The sequence below is a fragment of the Aethalodelphis obliquidens genome, unplaced genomic scaffold (genome assembly GCF_003676395.1).
Source record: "Aethalodelphis obliquidens isolate GAN/ISIS:26980383/991018 unplaced genomic scaffold, ASM367639v1 scaffold4, whole genome shotgun sequence".
Lineage (NCBI taxonomy): Eukaryota > Metazoa > Chordata > Mammalia > Artiodactyla > Delphinidae > Aethalodelphis > Aethalodelphis obliquidens.
This window is the reverse complement of record NW_020837948.1, coordinates 80,256,261-80,265,370: the sequence shown is the minus strand read 5'-3', so window position 1 is coordinate 80,265,370 and position 9,110 is coordinate 80,256,261. Positions and strand designations below refer to the sequence as shown.

Genomic DNA, 9,110 nt, shown 5'->3' with positions numbered 1-9,110 from the left:
AGCAGTTGACCCAGTGTTGAGCATATAGGTGGATCTTAATATTTGTTGGATGGGTAAATTCTGACTGATCAATGGAAACACTAGAAATGTGATTTTGTGTGTGTGTGTGTTGGGGGGAGGGGTGGTTTTTAGATGGGAGAGATTCATTCATTCCTGCATAACAAGTGGAAAAAAGTTTGTAAAGCAAAGGTTTTAATGGCAAAGGCTTTGAAAGTAAAAGTTTATTAAAAATTCAGAATCCAAACTTGGGTATGAATGGTAAGTTCGTGCAGTGTAGCTATCTTTTACTGTCCTCTTTTTGTACACTTTATTTTAGAGGCATTGACTGTTAACGCAAGATATGTCTTGGATAAATATGAATTAGTGGAGCAGAAAAAAAATGATAAGTAAACATTTTCAAAACAGGTTAGAATTAGAAAATATGTTATATAAGGACATATATTCTCCCTCAAGTCTTCACGTACCTAGTGAGTTTGCTATTTCTGTAGGAAACATCATCTTGCATGAGGAGAGAGGGCATTTTAAACTACATGAACAAGGGCTTCCCTGGTGGCGCAGTGGTTGGGAGTCTGCCTGCCCCTGCAGGGGATGCGGGTTCGTGACCCGGTCCGGGAGGATCCCACATGCCGCGGAGCGGCTGAGCCCGTGAACTATGGCCACTGAGCCTGCACGTCCGGAGCCTGTGCTCCGTAGCGGGAGAGGCCGCAGCGGTGAGAGGCCCACGTACCGCAAAAAAAAAAAAAAAAGTAGACTACATAAACAATTCCATCTAGTTATAAATAGATTGTGTTCTAGAAGTTCATTTGAAAGTTAATTTTTTAGAAGTTATAACCTATTTTCCTGAGGAAGCAATGTGAGAAATAGGACTTAGATTCTCAAGGTGCCAGAAGGTGTAATGACTTGTCCAAGCAATTTAATGTAAAAGCAAGTGCTCCGGGTTAAGAAAGAGCTGGATTCAAATTCCCCCTCTCTAAGTGATAGTTTCCTTCTCTATAAAATGGTGCTAATTATAACATTCACTTCATTGTGTCTATGTGGGTTAAATGACGTGGTAGATTATTAAGTGCAGTGCATGCTTCCAAGCAAACATTGCTCAAAAATGGAGACATTGTTTCTCCCATTACAATAAAGCCTACAAAAATCCATGCTCTCACGGTATTTATACTATCTTTATTGTATCCCATTCCTTTTGGGGCCCCAGACATTGTTAGTATTTAAAAATTATCTATGTAATTCTGCTCTGCCTCATCAGGACAGACTTCCATACCTTTCTTCATTCTCTTTTCTCAGCTGGAAATGAATCCATATACTTTTTTTTCTTCCAAGTTCCAGCTCAAATGCTGCTTTCTCTAGAAAGGCTTTTTCCTCACTGGAGCCAGAATTAATGAAGAAAAACTCAAATGGTGAAGAAGGAGCTAAATACTAAGCAGAGCTCATTCTAGAACCAGAACAGGCCAGTAGACATGTAGGTTTGCCTGCTTTTGAGGGTGGGTAGGGCAGGTGGTTTAGTGTCCTGGGTTAGGATAGGGCTCTTTTGTTAGAAGTAGACTAGGTGAGAGCCCTAATCAAGGATCTGTCGAAGTAAATCAGAAGGGACTGAAGTAGCACGGAAATCCAGCTGGAGCGGTACTGTATAAACTTGACAGTGAGCCATATAAAAGCAGGAGCATTGCTAGACTCTCACAGTCTAACACAGGGTTAGTTAGGTGTTCGTTAACTGACTTGGTGATTTGATTAGAAAAGACAGATGGAAGAAAGAAGGAGAGTATACAAGCTAAGTTGTACAGAGGTTCAAAAGTCTATTAAGGCACATTCACTGAAGTAAAACGTCATTCAATGTGTAGTTTTCTATGCAGTAAAACAGCCTGCTGCTTTTAAATTTTTTAATTAAAAATTTTAATTTTTGCTCTCATTCACCAGTTCCCTTTTAAGAAGTAATTCCAGCTTTCATTTCAAACCATCAGTAGGAATATCCATATTCCTCATGTGATGATTTAGAATAGAGCAGGGTGGTGGGGTGAGACAAAAGCCTTTAGTGGATATTAAAAACTATGATGCTTTAATTACGGGACTTTTAAATTTGCACATACTCGGTAAACATGTTACCCTTATAAGTTTCATGGCTCAGGTGTACTCATTTATAGAAAGAGCGGACTCCTTTGGGAGGAGAAGGATCAGATACACATTAGCAGACTGAATTAAAACTTGTATCCTCTTCTTTTCTTTCTTTTTTTTTTTTTTGCGGTACGCGGGCCTTCCACTGTTGTGGCCTCTCCTGTTGCGGAGCACAGGCTCCGGACGCGCAGGCTCAGCGGCCATGGCTCACGGGCCTAGCCGCTCTACGGCATGTGGGATCTTCCCGGACCAGGGACATGAACCCGTGTCCCCTGCATCGGCAGGCGGACTCTCAACCACTGCGCCACCAGGGAAGCCCAAAGGTATATCTATTTCTGATTACTTATCCTTGCCTTTTTTTTTGGCTCACAAAATTATGTCAATGATTCAGACTTTTCTAAGGAAAGAATTTTACATTTTTGGTAAATGTCAGGTGTTTTTTGTCTTTGTGTTTCCTTAAAGGGTAACAGTTACCAAAGGCTATATGATACATTGGTACCTAGTATATTGGGAAGATAGTAGTTTCTGGCTTTATTCCAACTCTTTCATTCAGCACATGGCCTTCCCAAGGGGACTGTTCTACTTTATAACTATGCTGTATGGGCAATCGTTTTAGCCAGGTGCAGTGGAAATTTTTATCCCTTTTATGAATGCTAAGCCAGCCACCCCTTGATGCATGTGTTGCATGTGTTTCTATGAGTGCCTATTTGCATGTACACCTTCCAATTTTGTCCTTGACCTTCGTGTGTTCTATTTCTATTAGAGCTCTTTGGCTTATTTCCTTTCTTTCTATGGTTTTTAGTACAATCTCTGTATGTACCAAAGATGCCCCATTTAAACTTCCAACCTATATCTCTGTCCGGAATATTCAGATACCTCTATCTAAATGCCCCCTGAACATCTCAAGTTCTGGATCCAACAGACAGCTGTCATAGTGTGGTTTGTAAAGAGAAATATATATTTGGTCTTTGTCCCCATTCGTGGCACAGAAGTCCTGAGTCCCTGGGATTTCCTAAGTGATGAGAGCAATGGGTGTCTTCTGTTATGCTCATGAAGTGACTTTTGAAAAGCCCCTAGGTAACCTAAGGCTGAGGGCTGGTTGCTAGTGGAGCCAACCACATGATTAGAGGGTTGGAACTTTCAGTACTCCCGCCTACTCCTACCCCAGCCCCACATCTGGGGAGGGGAGAGGGGCTGGAGATGGAGTCCAATCACTAATGGCCAATGATTGAATCAGTCATGTCTAAGAAATGAAGCCTCCAAGGAAAGCCCGAAAGGATGAGCTTCAGAGAGTTTCCAGACTGGTGAACACATGGAGATCTGGAGAGAGTGGTACAGTGGGAGAGCATGGAAGCTCCCCACCCCTTTCCCTAGACCCAACCCTATACATCTCTTCCATCTGGCTGTTCATCTGTATCCTTTATAATACCCTTTATAATGAACTGGTGATTTATTAAGTAAATGTTTCTGTGAGCTGCTGTAGTAAATTAATGGAACCCCAGGAGGCGGGTGTTGGAACCTCTGATCTATAGCCTGTGACTTAGAAGCACAGGTGACAACCTGGATTTGGGATTAGTGCTGAATTGGGAGTGGGGGAGAGGGGCAGGCTTGTGGGACTGAGCCCTTAAGCTGTGGCATTTGATGGTTAACTCCAGATAGATAGTGTCAGAATTGAGCTAAATTTGTGAAATGCCTGGTCAGTGTCCACAGAGAACTGAGTTACTTGCTTGGTGGTGTGGAAAGAACACACATGTTGGACAGTTCAAACTCAATATGTTAGAATCTTAACACATAATATTTTCTCTCCTTCTTATACATTTTCACAACAACATGGTCCTTTTACTATATCCTTATTTCAGTGAAAGTCACCTTTATTTATGTAGCTACCTAAGACTGTAATCTAAGATCAAAATTCAACATCTTCCTCATTTCTTACAGACAATTAATTCACCCTCCTTAACATCTTTAGGATCAGTTTCTTTTTTTTTCCTTATATCACCACCTTACTTTGGAGCCTCATAATATTTTGTTTGCTTTACTCTGATAGTCTCCAAAGTACTTAGCCTACATTCAGTCCAGCTCTTTTCCAATCCATTTTCATACTTTACCCATCCACAGTGATCTTTCTAAAACACAAACCTTGGGTATTAAACTTGTCTAACGTTCATCTGGCTCGGTAAGTTCTGTGAGTTTACCACGTCTGATTCAACTTTGCATCTCTACTGTTTAGGTGAATACTAGATACAGGATATTTACTAATTCATTCCCTTATTCATTCCTTCACTTTAAAGGAAGTGAAGGTATTTAAGACCTTCTGTGATCCAGGGACTGGTACATGTACTGGGTATACAAATGTAAACAAGACAGCTAAAGTTTCTGTTCTATGCAAAAAAAAGTGGTGTGATATGATAGAAAGTAGACAGAAGTGGATATTTTATATAGAGTTATCAGAGAAGGCCTCTCTAAGGAGCCTGGAATCTTTAAGGATGAGAAGGATTCAGCCTTGAGAAACAAAAAGGTGACTGTATATCTGGAGCAGGGTAGGCTAAAGGGAAATTGCAGCGAGGTAAGATTGCCCAGCTGGGAAAGAGCCAGAAGACAGAAGTGGTCAGTACACTTTCCTTCACTGTCTGAGTGAATGTAAAGAAGTAGGTGGGGAACTTCTTTATTCTTTGACTTGGCCAGACACTAGAAGAGTTGCTTTGCAATCTTTCCATGCTATTGCCTTTACGTTTCCATTGGATACTGAAATCTGCAATCTGTTTAAAAGTAGTCAGTGGGGATTAGTGAGCTCTGTTGTCTTCTAGACTGTTGATTGAGGACATGCAAGTGCCAACAACGAATAAGCCCGCAAGTCCCTGTAATATTTAAAAAGGATCCATTTTGTGACATATTTTCCCCAAGTTTTTTAAAAGCCTTAAGCGGAGACTCAGAAGGATGACTCCAGAGTGAATTAGCATCAAAAAAAAGAGGAAATGATTCCTTTGTTTTGATTCATGCTGATGGGCCTGCCTTCACATCAGAGCAGGAAGTCCTCTGATTCTTTTTTAAAGCACTATCAAATTCATATATGCTTTCTGTTGTCTGCATAAATTTCCAGAAGTGTCTAAAATTCAAATAGTTCAGCTTACTAACTGCATCTTCAACTCCTTATATGCAGAGGCAAGACAGTTCTATTGAAGAAAATTCAGGATAACGAGGACAGAATTGCAAATTGTAATTCCACATACAAGAGTGTTGATTTCACAATAATGTAAATAACCAGTACCAAGCTGCATGGTATACTGAAGTGAATTTGATTAGTTGGTTATGACACTGGATGGAATTTGGAAGTGGGTGGTAATGGAGTTCTATCTGATGTAGTAAAATATTAGGGGCTTTGGAGCCAAACAAATCTCTCTTCTTGCCTCTAATCCTCTGAGCTTTATACTTGAGAGCCAATTTCTTTTAATGCAGTACATGCCAAACTTGCCTGGCGGTAAAAATTACCTCAGGTAATCCTATCATTTTTACATTCCACAGTCCCTACTGAGACTGCTGACTCTGTAAGGGAGGAGCTGGGAAAGACATATTTAATGCCTCAGATGATCAGGAAGATTTGGGACTCACAGGCCTCATGTGACTAATTAGACATTTTCTTATTAGTCCCTGAAAATTCCAAGGTTCACCAGTTTGAGAAACACTGACTTGGAAAACTAAAGGCTTAGACTTTTAAAATGTCTCTCACATGGTAATTATCACTGAAAAAGAGTGCTTAACCTTTAATCTTGTCAAAATTAGTTTTAAGGCTTACCTTTAAATGAAAAAGTAAAATTTTTAAATTCTCAGAGAACTCATAAAACCCAAGGGAATGTGGGATGATCCTTAGTTGGAGAGACTCAGTTTTGCTACAGAGCCAACTATGACAGTTGTCACTTCATGAATTTATTGTCACTTCATTACTTCCTAACTTTTCCTTATGCGGTATCTCAATTTCTCATTCTAAAGGCATCTGAGTTGTCCTCAGATTTTGCATTTTGGAATACCTAATATATGCCAGTTGGTAAGATGTTTAGGTCTAGCTCTGTATGTGTTATCACATCAGTTCAAAAAAACTATTTCAATAACTGATTTTATTTTCTGTATTCCTCTTTGAGGGTAAGAAGCAAGTCATCTGAAAATGAGGTATGTCGAGAATCTGCGTGTGTGGTAAAACAACTTCTGGATCCCATCTTTTAGTTAGAAATCCACGAGCTCAATCTCCTTCAGTTTCTATACTCAAAAGGAAAAGTGGTTATTTATGTTCAACATGAAGATTCTTAGATTGTGAAGCTCTTAACCATAAAAGCAAGCCTCACCATACAGAATTTAGCTGATTACTCTGATCCAGATATTGCTAAAACATTTTCAAGGATTATTGAAATATAATGTGCAGTCTTTAATTTTTCTGTATGTATTTTTCATATAGTTTAAATCTATCTAGATATCTAGTTTTCTCTCCCACTTTTCTTTCTGTCTCCCTACCCTGACCCACACCCCAAAATACACACACACACACACACACACACACACCAGTGTATTTTCCCTTGGAGTGCATCAGTGTTTTTCTGATTAAGTTTGTATATATTTCTGAGACTGCATTTGACCAGAAAATCTAAGACATGGAGGAGGAGAATTGAAACTTTGATTAGAAAATGTGACTTTAGGTCATTATAAGAAATTAAATTATGTACTAACTAGTATTTTCTCCAAAAATAATTATGATAAATAATAGTTTGCTTTGAGATGTCATCAAGAGTATCAAAAGATGAATTGTCCTAGGCTACATACTATGTATTTTGCAGCACACTCCTTATTTTAGATTTATTACTTTAAATAAATCAAATATATACTTAAATAAATATGAACTCTAGGTCCTCAAATAATAATAAGATATACATTTCCTCCTCTTTTGGCAATCTCTATCACAAAATAGGCCAAGATGTGCCACATTCAGTCCATGGGAAATTTGCTTTATTCTGAAAGTGCTACTCTAGCTTTTCCGTATGAAATAACGATTTGCATTGAATTTGTCTCATACTTTGGAATAGGCCATCAACTGAGTAAACTATTTGGAACGTTCACTCGAACCTTTGTTATCCCAGAAAATCTTTGTATCCTATTAAGAATTGATATATGGTTTGTCAGTCCTTTTATTATTGTTATTCTTTTTTAGTTGTATGTTATGGTCATGAGTATTGGAAATGGCTAAGATAGATTAAAAATGGTAGTTAATTATACTATATTATTTCTCAGATGGTTAAATTAAGAGCTCACATGATATTAGGTATCATATGTTCTACATGGAAGAAGACCCTAAGACGTATTTTAAAGGGTAGTTTCTCACATAGTGATTATTAAAGAAATAATAAATTTCAAAAAGCAATAACTGTGCTATGATAATGCTTTTTTTAATACCAGTGAAATTTAACAAATACACCAAATTACAATTCTATAAATAACTTATTCCCTATGTGATTCATTAAATATATAACTGATCCCTTGTTTAGTCCTTGCTTAGCTAAACCTGTTATATTTCCCTCTAACAATATTGGAAATTACTTTTTTCACAAACATGTCTTCTTTTTCATTTGGTAGTTTGTCACTTTCGAAAAAAAATGATTTCAAAGTAACACTTCATGCTACACACATGCTATCCACCATGTTGGATTTAAATAAAAAATGACAGGATTTCCAAGTTTTACCTTTGTTGTGTGTTACCTTTAGATTATTGGTGAAGAATGAAGAATTCAAAATCACATATAATTTAAAACAAATGAACATTGATTTTTGAATTTGCTTTCCCATTTTGTGAGGTTATTTCCCAGATCAGAAAATGTCACTGTTATAAAGTAATAAAGCCATACCGGGGCGATCCAACTGAAAGAAAGGAGAAAAAAACTGTACAGTTTCTTATTTTAAAAATGTTTTCCTTTCTTATTAGAGAAAATTTAGAAAATACAAAAAGGAGAAATAAGATAAAAAAACCCACTTTAAATATTATCCTTCAAAGGTCATGTCTTTTAACCTTTAGTATATTTTCTTCTAATATTTTATCTATGTTCACCTTTAGGGATTTTCATAGGTGTATATAAGCAATATCAAATTCTATTTAGTTTTCTTTTTACCAGTACACATCATATTTTGCTGTATTATTATAAATTTCTCAGAGATACAGTTATGAATATCTGCAGAATATTTCATTGGTTTAATATCCCATAATTCATTCCATTATTACTCTGATTAGACAGTTAAAGAACCTCTAATCTTTCATTATTTTGTGTACAGCTTTGTATTTCTATCATTGACATGTTGCATTTCTCTATGATTCTTTTTTTTTGTAAAGTGATGATTTAATTATTGTTTTCAGATTTTGTGATTATATTCCTAGAAAACACAAACTTATCAAAAAATTATACTGACATATTATGCAGAATTGTACAGAATTATACAGACAAAATTCACTGAAGAAAATGAAAGAAGACATGAATAAATAGACTGATGGTTTGTTTCTCTGGATAGAAAGATTCAATAAAATACAAATGCACATTATCTTTCCATTGTTTCTTGTTTGTTTGTTTTAACGTCTTTATTGGAGTATAATTGCTTTACAATGATGTGTTAGTTTCTGCTTTATAACAAAGTGAATCAGTTATACATATACATATGTTCCCATATCTCTTCTCTCTTGCGTCTCCCTCCCTCCCACCCTCCCTATCCCACCCCTCTAGGTGGTCACAAACCACCGAGCTGATCTCCCTGTGCTATGCGGCTGCTTCCCACTAGCTATCTACCTTACGTTTGGTAGTGTATATATGTCCATGCAACTCTCTCACATTGTCACAGCTTACCCTTCCCCCTCCCCATATCCTCAAATCCATTCTCTAGTAGGCCTGTGTCTTTATTCCCGTCTTACCCCTAGGTTCTTCATGACATTTTTTTTTTCTTAGATTCCATATATATGTGTTAGCATACGG

General features: G+C 37.4%; 1 long non-coding RNA gene across 1 annotated transcript; it reads left to right on the top strand.

The window, feature by feature from the left end:
* The first annotated feature begins 2,386 nt into the window (after nucleotides 1-2,386).
* On the top strand, nucleotides 2,387-8,103 carry LOC113617567 (uncharacterized). The gene is made up of 3 exons (XR_003431705.1): nucleotides 2,387-2,438; nucleotides 5,276-5,368; nucleotides 6,252-8,103. It is a non-coding gene; the product is annotated as an uncharacterized LOC113617567 (long non-coding RNA).
* The last annotated feature ends 1,007 nt before the right edge of the window (nucleotides 8,104-9,110 follow it).